Genomic DNA, 25000 nt, shown 5'->3' with positions numbered 1-25000 from the left:
ATAAATATACATATGAATTTTTATCACTTATAAACACCCATGACCTTTTTTTTTCTTCAACAGACATAGATGAGTGCTCTACCGGTAGTCACAAGTGTCATAGCCGAGCTAATTGTACCAATACCATTGGAGGCTACACCTGTCGTTGCAGACCACCATATTCAGGCAACGGTTATACCTGCAACGGTAAGTATCCATTGCAATGGTAATAATCATTTGATTGCAATGGTAAGTATCAGTTTGATTCCAACATTAAGTAAGATCTGAAAGTAATAAAACCACCACCCACTTAAAAATACCAGAACTAATGTTCATTAGGTCTCCATGATAAAATGTTATAAGAGCATACTCTAGAATGCTACGTTTTATATAATCATTGCAAGCAATTGTTGGTCAACGAGAAAGCCGTTATCAGAAGAATAGTGAAGAAAGAGCGTTTCCTACCCAATTGATAATAATAATAATGTAAACAGAAACCCACAAAATTATTGCATAAAACTTGTTTACTTGTAAGTATATACATATTATTTTACTCAACACTCAAGTACTTTCAGGTCCTATCTGTGCACCTTTCTTCACGAGATGTAAAGGTTGTCAGACATCTGGGCCTTGACCCAGTCTGACAACCTAGACATCTCATGAGAAAGAGCCAAAGAAAAACGGAAAGAAGTTTTGGTTTTTGTTTGGTTGATAATAATAATAATAATAATAATAATAATAATAATAATAATAATAATAATAATAATAATAAACAACACAATAGAAGATGTAAAACAGAGGCTTAAGGCCAAAGCACACAAGATCCAACGGTACATGAACAGGAATAAGGGATACCAACAGAACAAACTATTCGGAACCAACCAGAAAGACTATACAGCCAACTAAAAGGGGAAGACAACCACCCAGAAATTCTGAAGCCGAACCAAGTAAGAGACTATGGAAAACATATGGAGCAATCCGGTATCACACAACAAACATGCAACATGGCTCCAGGAAGTCAAGGAAGAAGAAACAGGGAGAATAAAACAAAGATTCACAGAACATCACGACAGACACAGTCAGACACCAACTAAAGAAAATGCCAAACTGGAAAGCCCCAGGTCCCGATGAAGTCCATGGATACTGGCTCAAAAACTTCAAGGCCCTACACCCACGAATAGCAGAACAACTCCAGCATTGTATCTCAACCACCAAGCACCCAAATGGATGTCCACAGGAAGAACATCCTTAGTACAAAAAGACAAGAGTAAGGGGAATATAGCCAGTAACTACAGGCCTATCACCTGCCTACCAATAATGTGGAAGTTACTAACAGGTATCATCAGTGAAAGGCTATACAACTACCTAGAGGAGACAAACACCATCCCCCACCAACAGAAAGGCTGCAGAAGGAAGTGTAGGGGCACAAAAGACCAGCTCCTGATAGACAAAATGGTAATGAAGAACAGTAGGAGAAGGAAAACCAACCTAAGCATGGCATGGATAGACTATAAGAAAGCCTTCGACATGATACCACACACATGGCTAATAGAATGCCTGAAAATATATGGGGCAGAGGAAAATACCATCAGCTTCCTCAAAAAATCAAAATACAATGCACTGGAATACAATACTTACAAGCTGGAATAAGACTAGCAGAGGTTAATATCGGAGAGGGATCTTCCAGGGCGACTCACTGTCCCCCACTACTCTTCGTAGTAGCCATGATTCCCATGACAAAAGTACTACAGAAGATGGATGCCGGGTACCAACTCAAAAGAGGCAACAAAATCAACCATCTGATGTTCATGGACGACATCAAGCTGTATGGTAAGAGCATCAAGGAAATAGATACCCTAATCCAGACTGTAAGGATTGTATCTGGGGACATCAGAATGGAGTTTGGAATAGAAAAATGCGCCTTAGTCAACATACAAAAAGGCAAAGTAACGAGAACTGAAGGGATAAAGCTACCAGATGGGAGCAACATCAAACACATAGATGAGACAGGATACAAATACCTGGGAATAATGGAAGGAGGAGATATAAACACCAAGAGATGAGGACACGATCAGGAAAGAATATATGCAGAGACTCAAGGCGATACTCAAGTCAAAACTCAACGCCGGGAAATATTTATAAAAGCCATAAACACATGGGCAGTGCCATAATCAGATACAGCGCAGGAATAGTGGAATGGACGAAGGCAGAACTCCGCAGCATTGATCAGAAAACAGGAAACAAATGACAATACACAAAGTACTACACCCAAGAGCAAATACGGACAGACTATACATAACACGAAAGGAAGGAGGGAGAGGACTACTAAGTATAGAGGACTGTGTCAACTTCGAAAACAGAGCACTGGGGCAATATCTGAAAACCAGTGAAGACGAGTGGCTAAAGAGTGCATGGAAAGAAGGACTAATAAAAGTAGACGAAGACCCAGGAAATATACAGAGACAGGAGAAGACAGAAGAAACAGAGGACTGGCAACAACAAACCAATGCACGGACAATACATGAGACAGACTAAAGAACTAGCAGGACCCCTGGCAGCCCCCACCCACCCACAAAAAAAAGTGCATCTAGCCAACTGCCATGACAACATAACGATGACAATTGGCAATGGCTACAGAGGGGAGAGCTCAAGAAGGAAACTGAAGGAATGATAACAGCGGCAGAAGATCAGGCCCTAAGAACCAGATATGTTCAAAGTACGATAGACGGAAATAACATCTCTCCAATATGTAGAGTGCAATACGAAAATGAAACCATAAACCACATAGCAAGTGAATGCCCGGCACTTGCACAGAACCAGTACAAAAAGAGGCATGATTCAGTGGCAAAAGCCCTCCACTGGAGCCTGTGCAAGAAACATCAGCTACCTTGCAGTAATAAGTGGTACGAGCACCAACCTGAAGGAGTGATAGAAACGATCAGGCAAAGATCCTCTGGGACTATGGTATCAGAACGGATAGGGTGATACGTGCAAACAGACCAGACGTGACGTTGATTGACAAGGTCAAGAAGAAAGTATCACTCATTGATGTCGCAATACCATGGGACACCAGAGTTGAAGAGAAAGAGAGGGAAAATTGGATAAGTATCAAGATCTGAAAATAGAAATAAGAAGGATATGGATATGCCAGTGGAAATCGTACCCATAATCATAGGAGCACTATGGACGATCCCAAGATCCTTGAAAAGGAATCTAGAAAAACTAGAGGCTGAAGTAGCTCCAGGACTCATGCAGAAGAGTGTGATCCTAGAAACGGCACACATAGTAAGAAGAAGTGATGGACCCTCCCTGAGGAGGCAGGATGCAACCCGGAACCTCACACTATAAATACCACCCAGTCGATTTGGAGGACTGTGATAGAGCAAAAAAAAAAAACAAAAAAAAAAAAAAAAATAATAATAATAATAATAAAAAGGCAATTACACCACTGTTTCACTCTCCTTCTTGGATTTTGCCTTTATTCATATATTCATCACGTTCCAGATTTTCGTAATTATCTATGTATATCTTAAGAAACAATGTTAACCTATTTTGGAATTATATATATATACAACGTTTGTGTAATTGTAACTGAGATAAATAAACTAAGTAGAAGTGAAAACTAGTCGAGCTGTTTGCCTTTCACCTTAGCTCAGAATATTGTTATCTAGAGACATTTGGAAAAGTGATTTAGCGTTTACTGATGTTGGGAATCATAAACGATCATTAATACCTTTATTCGTGGCCTTTGTACCTGCATTACAACCAGAAAGTAGACAGGTAACTTTTATTCGAGACAACGAGGCTTAAAATTCAGTTCAGGAATACACAATATCTGGCACAAATCACACGCAAGCCGTGATTCATTCTTAAAAAGAACTCTCAGTATAAGTCTGTTTGAAATGTGGAATTTCTTTCAGTCTCTCGAAATAGTTTTCATCATTATTATACACCCGGTATCCTTAGGGATGAACTTACATTATATGTCAATCTTTCCCTTTGCTTCAGAGCAAGAATATCATTTCCCTTCACGGTTTGTGATTTACCGCTATGAATTGCTTGTAGCATCAAACCGTCGCTTGTTAAAAGCTAAATTTTCTCATTTCACGACTTAATGTTTTCTACAACTAAAAAATTTTGTTTTCTTGCCTTAGCATAGCACTAGATTTCATCACTTCCTCTTGGCTAAGAATATTGTTCATGTGTTGCCAGCATATTATGATTGACAATGTTTCCGTGACTCCATCCAGGTAAGGAAGATTCACCATATATCTAAAGGAAAGAGGGTCTTCATAAGTACCTTTTCCATCTTAAAAATAGGGTGAAAAATGGAATGGCTCTTCCTATCCGGCGTTTTTATGATTAATTTTAATAGACAATATCTTGATTGGCATTCACTTCTGGAGTGATGGTACGTTGACAATGGCCCTAACCTCTTGTCAATAAATAAATGAAAATAAATAATGGTTTTTAGATGCAACCGAGCAATTCTTTTTGCTTGTCTTTGTAACGATGCAGCGTTATAGATTTTCATTGTTTACGTGTAGGTCTCGATATAAAAGACCATTTTGCTGTCAAGCGAGAGACAGCTAACAAGAGGGATGCGACTGTGCTTGTCTTTTCTTGATGTCATATCAACTTTTACATGTGCATGGCATTTGAACCTTTTGCCTGATAGAACTGTTGCTTGCTTGGGCTATTTGTTGTCAGGGCCTAAACTGAAAGGAGATTCCTTTGCACCTGTCACCTACAACCTTGGCATGCTGTGGATATAAAAAAAACTTTTTTCTTTATCAAAATCTGGTTCTTTCACTACGATTCTGTTTTGACAGCTATATTACACAAACTCCTTCCATATGAAAAAACGCCTTCCCTTTTCAAAGAAATGCTTGAATAATGTGTTTTTGGTATGAGTGAACTTTAAAAGTTTTATGAAGTGCAATGGTGAGGGAATCTCTCTTAGATTACAACATTCCATTATGCCATTAAGTTTACATTGGAACAATAAAAGGCACCACGAAACAATGATAACAACAACCTGGAATTGCATTTCATTCGAACCATTTGTAATCATTGGGTTGTCAAATAGATTTATATGCATTAATTAAACTGAATGAATTTATTTTTACCCAAGTGCAACGGAAGTTTATGTCGCAGAATAATTGGAAATTATATTTTGGCCATTTGTATTTGTATTCCTTTTTATTTCTGCCAGCGTTTTCGACGATTCTCTGTCCATGACATCAATAAAACTTATCTCAATACAAGCATATCACTGAATTCATTACCTGATCAATGGGTATGTGAACGTTTTATTGCTTAACTCTCTTTTTCTTATTTCTTTTCATATGTTTATTTGTGATACCTTAATTAAAACCTTAGTTTCTTTGTAATATGGAGCAATTAACATTTACAATAAATTGCGTTCGAAGAAATTATTGGCGTCCATAACACTCTTACTAGTTTTTTGTCTATAATGTATAATGTTTATATGTTATATGTAATGTGTTTGTATGTATGTATGTATGTATGTATATATATATATATATATACTATATATATATATATATATATATATGTAATGCGGTTATTTCCTCATTACTCATTTGGTAGACGTGTAACTCGAGCGTCAGGCAAACAACTATCCTTTCTCTCTCTCTCTCTCTCTCTCTCTCTCTCTCTCTCTCTCTCTCTCTCTCTCTCTCTCTCTCTCTCTCTCTCTAACGGGTAATGAAAATGAGAGAGTTGCATCATAAGAAAATACATTTATTAACAATGAACAAATAATGAATCAATCAAGTCTTACAGTCTAACTTAATTCAATTAAAACCCCAACAAAAATGTCTGAATAGTAATGGTCACCAAATGTCTATTTCCATCGGGACTCCCTCGGTCCCCCCATCATGGTTCTGCTAGAACCGTCTGTTTCAAAGACATAGAAACACCCCGTAAGTACACACACAAGTTTAACAATCAGAGATTAAAGATTGAATATCCTTATAAAAATGTCAAATAGATAACAAGCCACTCTTTAGCTTAAACAGTTCAAAACTCACCCAAGCAGCCGGACTATTTCACACTTATTAAAAAACCACTTCGGAGAGCACCACGGCATCTTGCCTTTCTTCCAAAGACGCCTCTATCAAAATCCCCCATAGACTTGCGTATCATACATTATTAAAAGGAAGAGCGCACTGCACGCACATACGAACGCACAGTTCGTTAGCGCCTCACAATTACTAGCTGACAACCAGTTTCACAAAAGGCACTTTGAGAAGAGTTCATGAACTGAGTACATTGACTTGTCTAACTATGCAGTTTTATGTCACGCCACCCACAGAAACCCACTGATCAGCTTTCCTCGGGTCGTTGCTTCTCCACATTCCAATAGGTCACAGCGAACATATTGGCAATATATCATTAATCAAAACCCTAGGCCTACATAGCTCGGTCACCTCGAAATGCTAGCTCCCGCCTAGCAAAATTGTCAAACAGAATAGCTTATGTAATATAAAACACATTGGCTGGCTTAAAATAAAATATAAGTAATAACTGCACGTCTCTGGCATTATAAAATAAAGTCTGTTATGCTTTTATCTCCAAATAACACTAGAATTCCTCTCTTCGGATTCTTGAATATCCCTCTTTGTCTGCAACTAGCCGAACAGACAGTAGCAGGCTGTAGCAGGCTGTAGGAAGACAGAATGCCTCCCTCATTGTAGAAGACTTCTCACGGCTTCTGCAGATCCCCAAAAGACACGCTGTTGAACTTTGTAGACCTCGTAATCACCATTGTGGAAACTCTTGTAATCACCAAGGACAACACGACAGCAACCTCTCTGCACGGTTGGTGGACGTCTTGCTAGCGTTGGGAAACGACTTTTTGGTGTGTTAGTATGTCAGTCAAGTCACTGGTCAATCTAAGAAAATTAACCCAGACATACCACTTCTATCAAACAATGATCTCAAAAAGTCAGAAATACTAACTGAACGTCTCCCAATTAACTCCACTTAATATGACTACTAAAACATAAGTCATTCTCGTAACTCTCAAAGAAAAAGAAACATCAAGTTCTCCAACTCAATTCTCCAAACTCACACATCAGCACACACACAACCCAAAACTTACAGCAACTCCACGGACTTCTGCACTCACATTTCAAACTCGAATGTTCTCACAAGCAAAAAAAAAGAAAAAAATCGTAATGAGCCCAAGGAAAAAAAAGAATCACGTAACACACCCAGACCCAAAAATGTTCTCTCAAGCTCTGATATCTGAACAACCCACAAAATCAGTAAAAATCTCCAATGTTTAACAGCAAAAACCCCTTTACTGCTCATACAATTAATTACAATGAGACTTAATGTCAAACTCCCATTTACGTAAATAACAACTCCCGATAAATCACATCTCCCACCCAAAAAGAAAGGCTATTTAATCTCAATCCCAAATTACATCTCTCATAGGAAAAGGAAGAAAAATAAAAATAAAGATAACCACAAGTAGATTTCCCCCATCACAAAATACATAATACATGCATAATATGCATAACCCCCCACGTTTTCCCCAAGAAATGCTCCATGTAAAGTTACAGAATTTCTCGACATCGCAACTCTATCGACTGGACATGTCCAGAAAGCAAACTCTTACCCATGCGCTTTCGTGAAATGCTATTGTCAACATTTCCAGACATCGCAAAAACTTTGATCAGTCACCATCAGAGGAAAAGAGTCAGCAGACGGCTCATCACATCGCTTGTCAGCAGAAAAATCTGCCTGCGGACGTATGCTCAAATAGCAGCACAAAAAATGTCCAGTCAGACACACAAGTTTGGAAAACTCCAGATTCTACAGAAAAAGGTCTAACTGACACGAAGTAAACACATTCCACAAAATTAACTCCAGGATATGACTAATGTGTTCAAAAATTTGTCTCAAAGACTTATTCTCTCAACATGACTTAGCCCAATTATATGCCTCCAAAAATAATACACTTGTGAACATAAAAAATGCACACATCTCCATAGGACCGCAATGCAGTAATGCCACTCGCCTCTAAATAGTCCCGAAACCAAAGAGAAAGAGCCACAGAAATCTTCTTTTTGTTCGAAAAGACAAAAAACTCCCATAACCACAAAAAAAGGTTCACCCGCCAAAGATTAATTCCATCTCCATACATAATTATGTGACACCATATTAATAAGAACACCACTCCGGATATAAAAAATATTTCCTCCATTTGGTTAATAACCAACCCCATATTATTCACTCTTATTTCTCCGATAGCCATATGTTAATAAAAAACCACCATTCCAGGAATAAAGAATAGTCACCTCTATTTCGGCAAATAAAAAAATATTTACCCCTATTTCCCCAATACTCTATGTGGAATAAAACAAGGCTCCAAAAAATAGATCTCCAAAAGGAATATCAAAAAATGAAATGCCTATCTCAAAAAAAAGAAAAAAAAATGTGCACTCAAGCAATCTAGCTCACACACTCACAAATATTGCCCCAAATATATATATATATATATTTACATATATATTTATATATATATATATATATGCAATATAAAAAAAACACTGTATCGTGCTTCTAAGAAATCATAGAGGGATCCACAGTAATATCCTTGTTTATCTAGATATAATATGTTTATACAAAGCTTAAAGCTTTCGTCCATGCCTCCTGTGGACTTGATCACTAAGCAAATGAGACATGTATTGGTGAAGAATTCCAAATAAACATAAACAAACAGACAAAGACATTAACAAGGTTAAAAAATTCGAACAAGTCTTGGGTCGTTTGCCTTTCCATAATTCGCTGTGATCTACGAGGCGGGACAAAGCGCCGGTCTTCTTCCTGAATGACATCTTGACGGTCGTTAACCAAAAAGGTGGTTTGTAGATTAGGCTCTTGAACGGGCGAAGGATGGTTTATTTACATTATCAGATTGAAGGAGGCTGTACACATTTCTGAAGTTCTTTATTCTGGCCCTTTTTGCAAATTTCTTCACTCAAAAGTAAATTGTTCTGTATGCCAGTATTCCCCTCAAAAGTGTCCATTCAAAGTGATGAGAGCTCCTTCCCAATTCTCCTAGTGGTCCTATCCGCACTCTTATAAATAACTTTCCCTCCCTTGAAGTCGATGGCATGATCGGAATCCCAAGTATGCTTGGCAATGGCGCTGTAAACGTTGCCCAAACGGCAAGCTGCAACATGTTCACGTTTCCTCTGGTCCAGAGAACGACCCGCTTTCACCAATATAGCATTTGTCACAATTTTTACATCCTATAGCATAGACTCCAACATCGGTGGTTTGGTTTTCTGTAACTGTTTTTGTAATTTTATTTTTTAAGAGTATTAGGGTATTGAAAAACTACGCTATAACCCATGTCTTTCTTTTCTTTCTAAGATTATTGGAAACTTTTTTTCAGGTCATGATTATAAGGAAGGGGAAGGCATTTAAAATTAGCAGTCGAACAGCGTTCCCTTGGATTATAAAACATACTTCTGGTCTAGTAAAGACATCTGTCGATAAAAAACTTGGGGTAACATAACTTTTTGAAACTCGTAGTCAAGAATTGAATTTCCTGGTCAATGAAACTAGGGTCACAAACTCCGAAAGCTCTAAAAAACAAAAAACAAATTCGTCAAACGTTGCGTTTGATTTTCTCGTCATGATATGAATAAAAAATGTATGTACGTATTTGTGTGAGTACTTTTCCTGAAAACAGAGAATTTAAAAGACTTATTTACGTCGTCCCTGTGAACAACCAAGTCTAAAAATGGCAGACGCTTGTCGACTTCCCTTTCCACTGTAAACGTGATGGATGGAAGAAAACTATTCAGTTGTAAAAGAAGCTGATCAAAACTTTCGGTATCGTCCTTAAAAACAATAAAAATATCGTCAACATATCTTACCCATATAAAAGGTTTCAAATCATCTGGAAGTTTGTCCACAAAAAGTATTTCAAAAAGAAAAAATTCCATACAAAGATTAGCTAAAACAGGCGACAACGAGGATCCCATAGCACCCCTGCTTTTTGTTGATAGAAATCTCCTTCAAACAAACTCAAATATGGTGGATTCTACACACGTCTTTATAACTCACAAAACTTATTAATATGAATAGGTGGCGTGAATTTTCCTTCTTCGGCAATTTTGACCAAATTAGCTAGAACAAAATCAAGAGGCACATTAGTGAATAAGGAGACGATGTCCAGACTATACATAATTCCATCCAAATTTTTACCCATAATTCTATCCATGAAATCAAGATTATGTTTAAGATGGGAGCTAGATATATTACCCACTAAGGTCCACGCCCAAAACCTCCGCCAACCAAGAGGTCAAATCAGCCTGAGGAGTATTGCAGTTTGCTACAATGGGGCCTCAAAGGATGCCCTCCTTGTGGATTTTTGGAAGACCATAAAAATAACTAAACGAGGGTAGTTTTCTTGTCAATTTACTGAGAATAACCTCTTTCATTTCTCTGGTGATGTTACCTTTTATAATGTCCTTAATTTTCTTGTTAAACGTGGACTGAATGTCAGAAATGGACGGAGCTACAGAAATCTTGGTGTAAGTATTAGCGTCGCTGAGCAATCTAACTGCCTTAATAAGGTAATCTGTCTACTCATAACCACCACACATCCCCCCTTGTCGGCCTTAGATATTTTAATGTCAGATTTGTTTTTTAGCCTGTGAAGAGCTTCTAAAGACGTTTAGGAAGATGTACTGTTTTTTCCTCAAACGAACTGAATAAAATCCCTTTGACGAATCCATGTTAAAGTCTGAATTTTTAAAATTGAACAAATTGATATTTCCAATTCCTTTTATAAAATCCATATCTTCCATCCCCAAAGAAAAATTAAGACCCAGGCTCAAAAGAATTTTGCAGTCCTCATCTAGGTCAACTTCAGTTAAAACTTTTATATTGTCTGATTATAACATTTATTGCCAAGGTGACATTTTACACAAGTTCAGTAATTTCCCATTAAGTGATCTTTGGTGTAGCATAGATTTGTGAAAAGCTACTTCACCTGCGCAAGTAAGGATCCAGTTGAAATCGATATTGGGGGTTAATATCCAAAAACCTATCACGTAGTAATTCCTCAGGTGAACGGAGCTCCAGAATAATTCTTCTTTTTCTAAAAACAGCAAGTCGAATCTGGTCTTCAAGAAAAAGTATTTTGTACTTGGGAAATGGCTCTCCTGACATTAAAATATCTAAGGCCGACAAGGGGGTGGGGGATGTGTGGTGGTTATTGAGTAGGACAGATTACCTTATTAAGGCAGTTAGATTGCTCAGCGACGCTAATACTTACACCAAGATTTCTGTAGCTCCGTCCATTTCTGACATTCAGTCCACGTTTAACAAGAAAATTAAGGACATTATAAAAGGTAACATCACCGAGAAATGAAAGAGGTTATTCTCAGTAAATTGACAAGAAAACTACCCTCGTTTAGTTATTTTTATGGTCTTCCAAAAATCCACAAGGAGGGCATCCCTTTGAGGCCCATTGTAGCAAACTGCAATACTCCTCAGGCTGATTTGACCTCTTGGTTGGCTGAGGTTTTGGGTGACTTAGTGGGTAATATATCTAGCTCCCATCTTAAACATAATCTTGATTTCATGGATAGAATTATGGGTAAAAATTTGGATGGAATTATTGTATATCTGGACATCGTCTCCTTATTCACTAATGTGCCTCTTGATTTTGTTCTAGCTAATTTGGTCAAAATTGCCGAAGAAGGAAATTCACGCCACCTATTCATATTAATAAGTTTTGTGAGCTTATAAAGACGTGTGTAGAATCCACCATATTTGAGTTTGAAGGAGATTTCTATCAACAAAAAGCAGGGGTTGCTATGGGATCCTCGTTGTCGCCTGTTTTAGCTAATCTTTGTATGGAATTTTTTGAAATACTTTTTTGTGGACAAACTTCCAGATGATTTGAAACTTTTATATGGGTAAGATATGTTGACGATATTTTTATTGTTTTTAAGGACGATACCGAAAGTTTGATCAGCTTCTTTTACAACTGAATAGTTTTTCTTCCATCCATCACGTTTACAGTGGAAAGGGAAGTCGACAAGCGTCTGCCATTTTTAGACTTGGTTGTTCACAGGGACGCGTAAATAAGTCTTTTAAATTCTCTGTTTTCAGGAAAGTACTCACACAAATACGTACATACATTTTTATTCATATCATTGACGAGAAAATCAAACGCAACGTTCTGACGAATTTGTTTTTTAGAGCTTTTCGAGTTTGTGACCCTAGTTTCATTGACCAGGAAATTCAATTCTTGACTACGAGTTTCAAAAAGTTATGTTACCCCAAGTTTTTTTATCGACAGATGTCTTTCTAGAGCCAGAAGTAGTTTTATAATCCAGGGAACGCTGTTCGACTGCTAATTTTAAATTTTGCCTTCCCCTTCCTTATAATCATGACCTGAAAAAAGTTTCCATAATCTTAGAAAAGAAGACATGGGTATAGCGTAGTTTTTCAATACCCTAATACTCTTAAAAATAAAATTATCAAAAACAGTTACGAGAAACCAAACACCGATGTTGGAGTCTATGCTATAGGATGTAAAAATTGTGACAAATGCTATATTGGTGAAAGCGGTCGTTCTCTGGACCAGAGGAAACGTGAACATGTTGCAGCTTGCCGTTTGGGCAACGTTTACAGCGCCTTGCCAAGCATACTTGGGATTCCGATCATGCCATCGACTTCAAGGGAGGGAAAGTTATTTATAAGAGTGCGGATAGGACCACTAGGAGAATTGTGGAAGGAGCTCTCATCACTTTGAATGACACTTTTGAGGGGAATACTGGCATACAGAACAATTTACTTTTGAGTGAAGAAATTTGCAAAATGGGCCAGAATAAAGAACTTCAGAAATGTGGTACAGCCTCCTTCAATCTGATAATGTAAATAACCATCCTTCGCCCGTTCAAGAGCCTAATCTACAAACCACCTTTTTGGTTAACGACCGTCAACGATGTCATTTCAGGAAGAAGACCGGCGCTTTGTCCCGCCTCGTAGATCACAGCGAATTATGGAAAGGCAAACGACCCAATGACTTGTTCGAATTTTTTAACCTTGTTAATGTTCTTTGTCTGTTTGTTTATGTTTATTTGGAATTCTTCACCAATACATGTCTCATTTGCTTAGTGATCAAGTCCACAGGAGGATGACGAAGCTTTAAGCTTTGTATAAACATATTATATCTAGATAACAACGGATATTACTGTGGATCCCTCTATTGATATATATATATATATATATATATATATATATTATATATATATATATATATATATATATATATATATATATATATATAAACGTCTAATGGTATTCTGGATCATTGACATAAGACAGGCCAAGCCACTAACTGGAATAAGGCACCGATAATCCACACGGTCAATGACCAAAGGAAAAGGAATCTGTTGGAGTCCATTTTTATTGAGCCATGTCAACGAGGAGTGATAAATCTCTACCCCTGGATTAGATCTTGATAACTCTTTCCATGTCTTTTTTGCTCGAGGAACATTCTGCTAAGATTAGCAAAATTTTTGTAGAAATGAGTCTCACAACCTCTCTTCGATTCTATGTTAACTTGAGAACTTAGATAAGTACTGTGAAGTACTTTTTCAAAGTCCCCAATACCACTCGCCTTTCTACCGTGGATTTAGGGATATTTTCAAGCACGTGTTTCTTAGTGCTACATTGATATATATACATATATATAATATATATATAACATATATATATATATATATATAATATATATATATATATATAGTATTGTATGTATAATGTATCAGAGTGTGTGCGTGCAATGTTTTGATTGAAATTATAACCTAAATTTTTAAAATCCTTCACTGCCATTTTTTTTTTAGAGCGCCAGGCACAATGCTCAGCAATAATAAAACTGCGTCATCTCAGACACAAATGAAATGCGAGTGCAATGAATTTTCATCGCCAAAATTAATATAATATCCGAGCTGTGAGTTTCGCCATGAAAAAAAAAATAATTATGCAAAACGCAACTTTATCTTTATTGTTATCGCTGGCGGGGAAAAACAAAACCTGTTCACGTAATGATAAAAGCCAATTCAGCTCTGCTGATGCCTGCGCTGATAATTTCATAGGCCTAATTTGTTTGAATTCATCAAAGCTCGGAAACGAATAGAAACTCATATGAGCAGTTTGGTAACGATCTCTGACTAAATTAAGATATGTACGTATTCAGATATGATAATAATCAGCATCTACAGTCAACGTGCCAAAAAACACATATGCACAGACATACCTGCACGTACACACGCAAACTCACACACGTGTGTAGTAATATATATATATATATATATATATATATATATATATATATATATATATGATATATATATATGCATATGTATACATATGTACTTCCCGAACGCTTTCTGTAGAGATTTATCTTTAAATATATGTATACTTAAACATAACAGTGGAGATTTGTCTCTCCATACCAGTTTTAGTGATTTTTTATTTAGAAAAAAAAAATTAAATCAGTGATTTCGTTTATTTTTTATCTTTTATTTCTATTTATCTATTTTATTTTTTATATGTATTTATTTTTGTGGTTTTTTATTTGTTAGATGTATTATTCAATCCTTTTTTTCCTCAAAATGTATTTTATGACAGAATTACTATTGATTTATCTTTTAGGTTTCCAGTTCTGGAAATAAGTAAATGCATTACAGTTATTAAGTTTTTATTAACCTCCAAACTATATTTTTTAGTTTGTTTGCTTTCAAATTAAAAAAGAAAATACAAAATCTACAAAAATTTTAAAAATCATGATTTTTAAAATAATAAATCAATGATTTAACACTTGATTAAATCAGTTTGATTTAATCATTACCAACCCTGCTCCATACATATGAGAACCAATCAAATAAGCACAAGCTGAAATCACATGAAACGTATAGAACTCCCGCAAATAGCGTAGCTTGAATGCTCAATTTGCAATATTTTAGCTCTGGGAGAGAGAAAACGTACAGCAACAACATTAAAAAAAAATAATTTTTTTAAGGAAAATATTAAAAGCAAATTCACGCATGACTGAAAAATGGCTTCCAATATTTCACCATTTTTCACCTCTTCGTTTTTTTCCGCAAACGAGCCTCCCTCCCTGTATCAAATTTGTATTTCTCACAGACAATGATTGAAGATTTATTCTGCATTTTTCCACGTCGGGAAAAATATATAGGTGTAGTATATTTTGCGTTTGAAATAAAATTGGCGATGTGAATATTTAGTCGTCCACGTTATTGTCTTTGACTTTTAAATAGGTCATTGTCATACGATACATGCTGCTTCTCCTGCGTCTGAAATAAACTTGTAAATAACGATTGCTTTCGTGAAATAGCAATATCATTCGAATGATTGAAAAAGTATCAAGATGGGTAATAAAGATCGCTATAGTATATTTGATCCTATTAAGGAATAACTATGAATGACAAAAGTATATAATTTTTTTTGTAACAGTGTGAATTTTGGATGGATAAAAATGATAAATTTGATCGTAATGAAAAAAAGAATGAATGACAAAAATGTATAACTTTTTTAAGATAGTCTGAATTCTAGCTTTACACATTTTGGAGCTACGGAATGGGGACCGTGATGGCTGACCTGAAAATAAAAATGGCTCTATTTGCAGATAACGTTAGTGATCACACATGGAAATTTATGAAAGCAGGTTAATCTAAAAAAAAAAAAAAATTAAGTTGCAATTTGGTAAGAGCATTCACGGGATTATCACGTAAGAAACGCTTGTGATTGATGGAATTATGTTAAGGTTAGTGAACCAACTATTTTTCAAGACAATATTATATCATTTGATATAAATAATATGTACATATATACATACATACATATAGTATATATACGTATACGAATTAAGCAACAAATGTCCTTTAATATCTAATTAGCTCTACCTCAGAATTAAGGAAGGAGGAAAATTGATGTCGAAAAAAGGAAGACTTTAAGGAAGGAGATAAAAAATTCCCATGACTTGGGAAAGATAAAGTTGATAACAAGCGGAATATATTTTTTAGTGCAAGAACTAAATGGCAGGGTTATTATGTAGTTATCAATTATTCTGGTCAATATAAGAGCTTATTTAAATCAATGGGGCATAAATGGGCAATTGAAGACTTAGAAATACATGGTGTCAAGGAAACGACATAAAAGAACATGATAAAAAAAAAAAAGAAAAAAAAAAGAAAAAAAACGTTTTGATGTTATAGTAATTGGTAGTCGAAGCATATTAATGAGATGATATTTTCAGCGAATATAATAACTGCTGGAGTTCAAAGGCGTCTGTCAAAAATTACTACCGTGTTAAGAATAATGAATTCCCCTCCGCTTTGTCAGCAATTTTCTGTTCATATTACGGTTTTGTTCGTTATTATTTGATTTGCATCTTGCTATATTTAGTATAAATATAAATATAAATATTATATATATATATATATATATATATATATATATATATATATATATATATATATACATATATATATATATATATATATATATATATATATATATATATACATATATATATATATATATATATATATATATATATATATATATATATATATATATATATTACATATGTATATATATATATATATATATATATATATATATATATATATATATATATATATATATATATATAGTGTGTGTGTGCTTTTTAAGTAACATCTTACGATCTGAAGGCTAAACAACGTTATTTTACACCTTTATATACTAAGTCATAACACTTTTGAACAGTAATAAAAAAAAATCTATAAATGTAAAAATCTCCAGTTCTGTCAACTAGGCCCCAAGAAAGACTAGAATTATCGATTACGCAATGAATGTTTAAACATTAATGATTTCCCGATGTTATCGACATTTTCCACTGCATTCTCTCGCTTCTTGGCTCTCATCTTTTACGATCATTATTGTTTACAACGGACGATTAGGAAAGTGACTGGTTAATCTTCGTTCTCTCGACATGCTCCCTTTAAAGGAAATGAATTTAGACGAGCGGGAAATCTACATCTCCAAAGGCTTAAATAAACCAACCGCTCAGTACATACCAATATTTTGAATGTAGCGAATGAAGAAAGTAATTACTCGATGCAAAATAAGTGAACGACAGCATAACAAGTTTTAGACGACAAAAGATTGCCCCCCCAAAAAATAATAGTAAAATAAAATAACATGAAAAAATCAAATTACCAAAAGGAACAAGTTGAAATGGAATAAGTGTGGACGGCCTAAAGTTTTCTATACATTTATTTTTACCTCGTTTACAAAATCCCTTTTCCGAACGATAAAAGAAACCTTGGTCCTTGCAATCACGGGAGGGGGGAGGCGATGGGGGAAAGTTGGTGATGGGTGAAATTCATTCTGATATTGGTCCTGATTCAGAGGGGGTTGGAGGCCCCCGCAATACTTTCCAGCTGTGACCAAACTCTGCCCTTTCAGTGTACAGAATGCTTCTGATAGATCTTATATAAGCTAAGGAGGGGAAATTTCAGAATTTCAGGGGTTGGAGGGTGAGGTGGGGAGGGAGAGGGGGATTGTGACCACAGATTGGCTGGCTCAAACTGGTTCTAGGACCACACAAAACGCAGTATGGGGAGATGATAATGTCTCATACGGTGAAAAGTTGCATGAGACGAAAATGGTTGAGAACCACTGGCCACAAGAATGTTTCTGGTACTTATTATGTAACCTCGGCTGTTCTCTCCATCCACACACACACACACACACACACAAAGTATGTCTGATCACTGAGCTATCGCTAAATAGAAATCCAGTAGCTTAGTCAAATTTAATACCTCAGAGTAGCAGTTTCTTGCTGTTTCTTTGTCTCAACTCTAACTAAATTCGTATATCATTCTTCTCCCACCAAATTCTTATATTATATCATTCTTAGAAAAAGACTTTCCTATTCCAACTTTCACGTCTATCACTATTTCACGGCATAGGTGCGTTGTAACTTGAGCTGGGGAAATCACATTCTTCCTGGGGAGATCACTTTCTTCCAACTGCCAAATCTACCTGTCCATTATTGGATAAATAGCCTGTGTGCTGTAGAAGCTCTCATTCATCTTAGTTATGAAACGTCATATTAAACTTATTTAGAACTCCTTTGAGTGCTTCTTTCATATTTTTACATCATCTGGGATCAATCTCTCGCTTCATCTCCCAATATTCATACTCTCAGCTGTAAGGTTTCTCTCTCTCTCTCTCTCTCTCTCTCTCTCTCTCTCTCTCTTACTTTTTTTTATTAGGAGATTAAATTTGACGACTCGCTGAGAAGAATAACAGTCTTACTTCTTAAAATTCATTTTTCAAATTCGAAAACTCCATTACTATAGTTCAGAATTGCTAATAATCTGGAATGCTTATATTTACCAGTGGAATATTTGGCTGATATGATACCAAAGCTAAAAAATCTCTCTCTCTCTCTCTCTCTCTCTCTCTCTCTCTCTCTCTCTCTCTCTCTCTAATTATGAGGCCAATGTACAATATGTCAGTTTTATTCCTTAAACTTTATCATTTGAATTCGAGAAATCATTTACTTTATTTAATATAGTTCATAATTGCTAATGATCTGGAATGCTTCTGTTCACCAAAGGGATATTTGGCTGATATGATAGCAAAGCAAACAAATTAATACCGCCTCTCTCTCTCTCTCTCTCCTCTCTCTCTCTCTCTCTCTCTCTCTCTCAGATAGACAGACCTGCTGAATAACAAAAATGACAATCGCAAGGCGCAGAATCGAAAACAATTGGGTCCCGGATACAGTATTAAGCAATTTAATTATTTTTTTCATGTTTATTGTGTCAACTAAATTTGATGGGAGTAATCCTGCTACTAAATGGAAAAATCTAAAAACCGGATGGCTAATTCGTACTAAGAGAAGTACTTTAGATTCTGCTGGAGTCTGTATTCGAAACTTTTGTAGATTTACATGATATTAAAAAAAAGTACTGTGAAAATTATTTTCCCTTAAATGATATATCGCTGGAAAAATTACTAATTAATATTTACATTGCAAAATATTCTAAGCTGGTATGGTTAACAAAAATATAATATTTTCATTGGGTGATAATATTAAGTATATGAATATTTCCCGCTTTACAAATGCCAGTATTAAAAGTAATACTTTTCCAGTTTGTAAAAAAAGAGAAAAAAAGACAACAACAACAACTACTAAAAATCGAGTTTTCTAGCCGGTGGTGGCCTATATTGCTCCTATAGCGCTGCCAAAAGCACGGTCATGGCTGAATTTACCCTTAAATAAAATAACAGCTACTTAGGCTGGAGGGCTGCAATTTGGTACGTTTGATGAATGGAGGGTGAATAATCAACATACCATTTCGCAGCCCTCTAGCATCAGTAGTTTTTAAGATCTCTTTCACAGAAAACTAAAAATGGCAGTTCATAACATCCGCAGTAACGTAATTTTACCTCAAATAAGTAAAAAGCTTATCGCCTAGGATATAAAACACAAGAAAACAAATCCTTCGCATTACAGAAATGTAAGAAAACTTAGTAAAAGAAAAAAATGGCGATTAAAAAGATTACTTTCAGCAGGAATTTTTTTTTTCTCATCCAAATATACAACCGAAGTAAACTTTGCCAATTACCACTGATTTATTTCGCCATTTGCGACGTTGCGGAAGATTTTTTTCCCCAGGAGTTTATTTTCATACATTTGTATGCATAATCACTGCTTCAGGAAAATCCCAGCTAATTATCAAACGTAAAGTTTCCTCGTACATCCGAGAGAGAGAGAGAGAGAGAGAGAGAGAGAGAGAGAGAGAGAGAGAGAGAATGGGCTCTCAAAATCTTCAGACTTACGATTTCTTCGTTTAAGCTTCTCCCTCTTAAATTTAATATAATGATGAAAGCCTCTCTCTCTCTCTCTCTCTCTCTCTCTCTCTCTCTCTCTCTCTCTCTGCATATGCCAGCTAGTACCCACAGTAGTCGAATAACAAATAACAACCAGATAAATAATTCACTGCAGGAGACCACAAAGGCTTACTGGATTTTGAAGGAAAAATGTCCACGAAGCTCCTTCCGAATACAGGTCCCTGAGAGGATTTGTGAAGGAGAGAGAGAGAGAGAGAGAGAGAGAGAGAGAGGTCCCCCGTGTAAATCTCAATCTCATAAGGTTGAATGATGATTTCATTTTTAGGAGTGGTGATGACTGGTCCCGTTAACCTTCCATAATAGGAAATATTCACCTCCCTATCCTGACGTTTCTATAATTAGAACCGGCCGGAAAACTGTGAGGTGAATCTCTCTCTCTCTCTCTCTCTCTCTCTCTCTCTCTCTCTCTCTCTCTCTCTCTCTCTGCGGGTTTTCTTTCTATCTCTTTTTCCTTAGCTTATAGAGAGAATTATCAGGCAAAACGCAATTTTGAAATGTGCCGGTTTTAATATCTAGGATGCATTACGGAAGAAGTTAATAATAATAATAATAATAATAATAATCAATAATAATAATAATAATATTATTATTATTATTATTATTATTATTATTATTATTATTATTATTATTATTATTATTATTATTATGTGCATGCTGGAAACAGACCTTCTTCCAAACATGTTTTATTGAATATAATGGCAGAATTTACAGAATCTATATTGTACAGAATTCTCTCAACTCCAACTCTCTCAAGTCATTTGGAGAATCGAGAAATTTCTGTACAAAATAAATTCTGTAAAATCTGCCTTTACATTTAATAAAATATTATTACTATTCATTATAAATGTGACGCAGCACTTACACTGCCATTGTTACCAAATAAAATCGTTTAATCAGAAAGGTCTCACACCTAACCATTTCATACTCACAAAAAAGCACATCAGCAACATAGCATGAAATTGATAACATGCATGATACACCGTTTTTTCTTTTATGTTTTACTTTATTTTCTGTTGGGATCTGTGGATATCATATCTCCAATATCATTCCAGCCAATCAATAATAAAAATTCAGGCCTCACCAGAACATCCGTACTTCAAGTAATTAAGAAAAGAAAAATAGTTATGGAGAACGATTTGAGCATCTCAGTTCCTTCACTATCTGACCGGGGACTGAATGACTAACTATACTCGTAAGTCACTGTCATCAATCTTTGTCACAATCTTAATAATGTGGCCATATGCTTGTTGCACTCATTCATATCAAGTGTACATTACAAACATAATTCATAAATGTACACACGAACGCACACAAGAACACACATACAGTAGTATATATCTATCTATATAAATATATATATTATATATATATATATATATATATATATATATATTATATATATATATATATATATATATATATATATATATATATATATATATATATATATATATATATATATATTATATATATATATATATATATATATATATATACATACACGACCAACGAAGATGCCGATTTCCAACTGAATGAGCACTGATGAAGACATGTGAATCAGCTGAGACTTGGTAGGCTCCAATCACTCCGGTTTAGATTAATCGGTCTTGGATGGTGATTAATTACTCTCAGATCCATTAATTTGTTTCACGTGAGCGTTTATAGTTTATCTGCGGGCAAACATATGAGAAGGATACATATTATATCTATGTATGTATGTATGTATGTATGTATATATATATATATATATATATATATATATATATATATATATATCTATATAGATATATATATATATATATATATATATATAGATATATATATATATATATATATATATATATATCTACATATATATATATATATATATATATATATATATTATATATATATATATATATATATATATATATAACATGGGGGGATTTTTCCCCCAGTTATTCATATGGTAAGCGTGGACACGAAACGGAAGGCAGACCCCACCCCCCCCATTACTCATAACCTCTCTCTCTCCCTCTCTCTCTCTCTCTCTCTCTCTCTATCTCTCTCTCTCTCTCCACCTCTTTCTCTCCATTCTAACAGGTAATGAAAATGAGAGAGTTGCATCTTTCCCTCCCTTTTCAACTTCAAGTCCATACATAGCAGCCTGTGTTGGGGGGCTACATGGCATGTAGGTTAGTATAAAAATATCAGTATCAGAAATATCATTATCACAAAATCACCAAAAAATTGCTATCATCAAATCATCATCCAGTATCAGTACAAAAAAAAAAAATATCACCAATGTTAATGCTTGTCCATTCTCCAAAAATTCAGCAAAAAATTCAGCAAGATTCAACACAATTCACCAAGATTCAATCAGATTCCATCAAGATTCAGCAAAACTCATCCCCGTGAATGACTGAAAATATTCTCCAAAGTTACAAAACTCAACAAATAATTAACACAAGACTTCTCCCATTAATTCATTGTAATAATTCTCCTTGAATAATTATCTGTAATAATTAATGAATTATCTCCCTTGAAATAATCTCCCATCTCTCGCAAAACAATTCTCCGTATGATAATTATACTTAAGCAAACCCCCGTGACACATCTCAAGTATAATAATTATTAATAATAATAATAACTCTCCATAGCAATAATTCTCTTGCAAAGATCTCAAGTAATGGGTGAAATTCAAAATAGCTTACACTAGTATTGCTGAATCCTATGACATACAATTTCTCCAGCATGCAACACCATGCCATAACACCATTGCCACACAACACAGATACAACACCAATCATCGCATTTCAAAGTAATTTCTCCAACACAATAAAAAAATAATCTGTGTATCCCCCTTATATGTCTTTCAAGGCACAAAGAACATATAACACTCCCCGTGCATGTTAACTACTTTTCTCCCCTCATTCACGGAAAAGAAAAATCTCTTTTTTATTTCCTTTTCTCTTCATCCAAGGGAGAAAAAAAAAATCTCTTTTTCTAAAAAAAAAAGACTCTACGGGCATTTCACTTCATCAACTTTATCAATCAGCTGATATCTTAGCATCCAATGTCAAGGCCAGACCCATCATCCAACACTAAGAAAAAAGAAAAGAAAAAGGGGGAGTTCCCCACACTGAGAAAAAAAAAAAATTTCTCCCCCCGTGAGAACAACCCCTCAGTCAAGCGGCAGAACAGCAGTACCCCCATCTCCCCTTGAACAGTGTCTGAGGTATACACTAGTACCCATCCCTGCACTATCTCTCGAGGGAGGCTAGTAGTACCCTCCATACAACTATCCCCCCGAGGGATGCTAGTAACCCTGCAATGCAACGTGCCTCTCTGCAGAAATGTGCTGAGACCCGTAAATTGTGGCTGCTCTTGTTTTCCTAAGCCAGATATGCTTATCTAAGCACAGTTCACTGCAAAAAACACATCTCTATACACTCTCATGTGTTTAAAACAAAGACAAATACGTCTATTATAAACACTGCAAATAAAGAAAACACGTCACTATGGGGCAAAGACAAGAAAACTTGTTGACCTCTTGAACAATCCCATTTCATTTCTGAAAATATTTAAACAAAACCCTCTCCTTCAAAACAATAGTTTTAACACTCACCACTCCATAATGGGAAACAAAAGGAACTCGAAATTCTCGTAAAACGCGGCAGTGATATATGCATTAAACACAACACCTGCACGGGTATCTCGGAATACACTCGTCATTACACAGCAAAAGTCATACTGGGTGCGCTCACTGCTTCTAGGCTGACTCCCTGGGAAAAATGCTGAGTCCAACAATAAAATCCTTCCCTCCCTTTAACACAGTTAACAGACAGATATTTTCTCATTTTATCTCACTAAGTAACTGAAAACTAACAGTTTAAAACGATTTTCCGCAATCCCACAAAGCTTTGTCGTTCGAAAACTATCGCTAAGCCACAACCCCTTTTATTTTCTAACTGGCCACCCATCTCTACATTGGCGTTCCTAGGCATGGAAAAGAAAAAGACTTTTATATCCCCTCTTACCGTCTGCCACCACTATAACATGGGGGGATTTTCCCCTAGTTATTCATAAGGTAAGCGTGGACACGAAACGGAAGGCAGCACCCCCACCCCCCCCATTACTCATAACCTTTCTCTCTCTATCTCTCTCTCTCTCTCTCCACCTCTTTCTCTCCATTCTAACAGGTAATGAAAATGAGAGTTGCATCATAACATTAACTATTTATTAACAAGAATAAATAAATCAATTAACCAAGTAATCCAGTCTTACAGACTAACTCAAAAACAGTACAATGTCTAGTCACCAAAACAAGTCTACACCTCTCTGGGAACTCTTTGTCCCCCAGCATTTTCAGATCCGTCTGTTTCAAAGATACAGAACACATCCCGGTAAGTACACACACGAAGTTTAAAGACAAAGTTAATAAAATGGAACATCTTACAAGATATCAAACAAGCCATCCCTTTGGCTAAAAAAGTAATTCAACTTGGCTAAAGTAATTCAACTCACCCATTGCAGCCGGAATATCTCACTCACTGATAAATAAAAACACTTTGGCATCTGCCAATCGTGGCTTTGCCTTCCTCCCACGAATCTCTGTGCAAGTCTTCCCATAGACTTGGCTAGTGATACATTATGAATAGAAGAGGCGCACACGCACATACAATGCACACTTCGACAACGCCTCATATTACTGACTACAACCAGTTTCCCAACAAAGGCACTTTGAGAAGAGTTCATAAACTGTCGTACATTGACTCGTTGACTAAACACTTTTATCTCACGCCATCCCCAGAATCTCATTCATCAGCTACTCTCAGGTCGTCACCTCTACACTGTTCTCCACATTCCATAGGTCACAGAGAACGCATATTATTAATCAAACCCCTAGGCCTTACTGATATATATATATATATATATATATATATATATATATATATATATATATATATATATATATATATATATATATATATATTATTAGGTTAAGCATATTTGAAAATATATTAGTTATGAGGTA

At 35.5% G+C, this 25000-nt stretch overlaps 1 protein-coding gene and 1 long non-coding RNA gene across 3 annotated transcripts in view; one reads left to right on the top strand and one right to left on the bottom strand.

The window, feature by feature from the left end:
* LOC135212298 (uncharacterized) overlaps nt 1-189 on the top strand; it is a 6428-nt gene extending 6239 nt beyond the window's left edge. Inside the window, exon 7 of one of the 2 annotated variants that reach the window (XR_010313851.1) lies at nt 64-189. The gene's annotated coding sequence lies outside the window, so the exon portion shown is untranslated. The remainder of the gene's footprint in view (nt 1-63) is intronic. The other variant, XM_064245723.1, reaches the window with a different exon arrangement.
* Nucleotides 1-25000, bottom strand: part of LOC135211937 (uncharacterized) — a 267529-nt gene that overhangs the window by 134524 nt on the left and 108005 nt on the right. The window lies entirely within an intron of this gene.

This window comes from Macrobrachium nipponense, chromosome 40 (assembly GCF_015104395.2).
Source record: "Macrobrachium nipponense isolate FS-2020 chromosome 40, ASM1510439v2, whole genome shotgun sequence".
Lineage (NCBI taxonomy): Eukaryota > Metazoa > Arthropoda > Malacostraca > Decapoda > Palaemonidae > Macrobrachium > Macrobrachium nipponense.
This window is presented reverse-complemented; position numbering and strand designations above follow the sequence as displayed.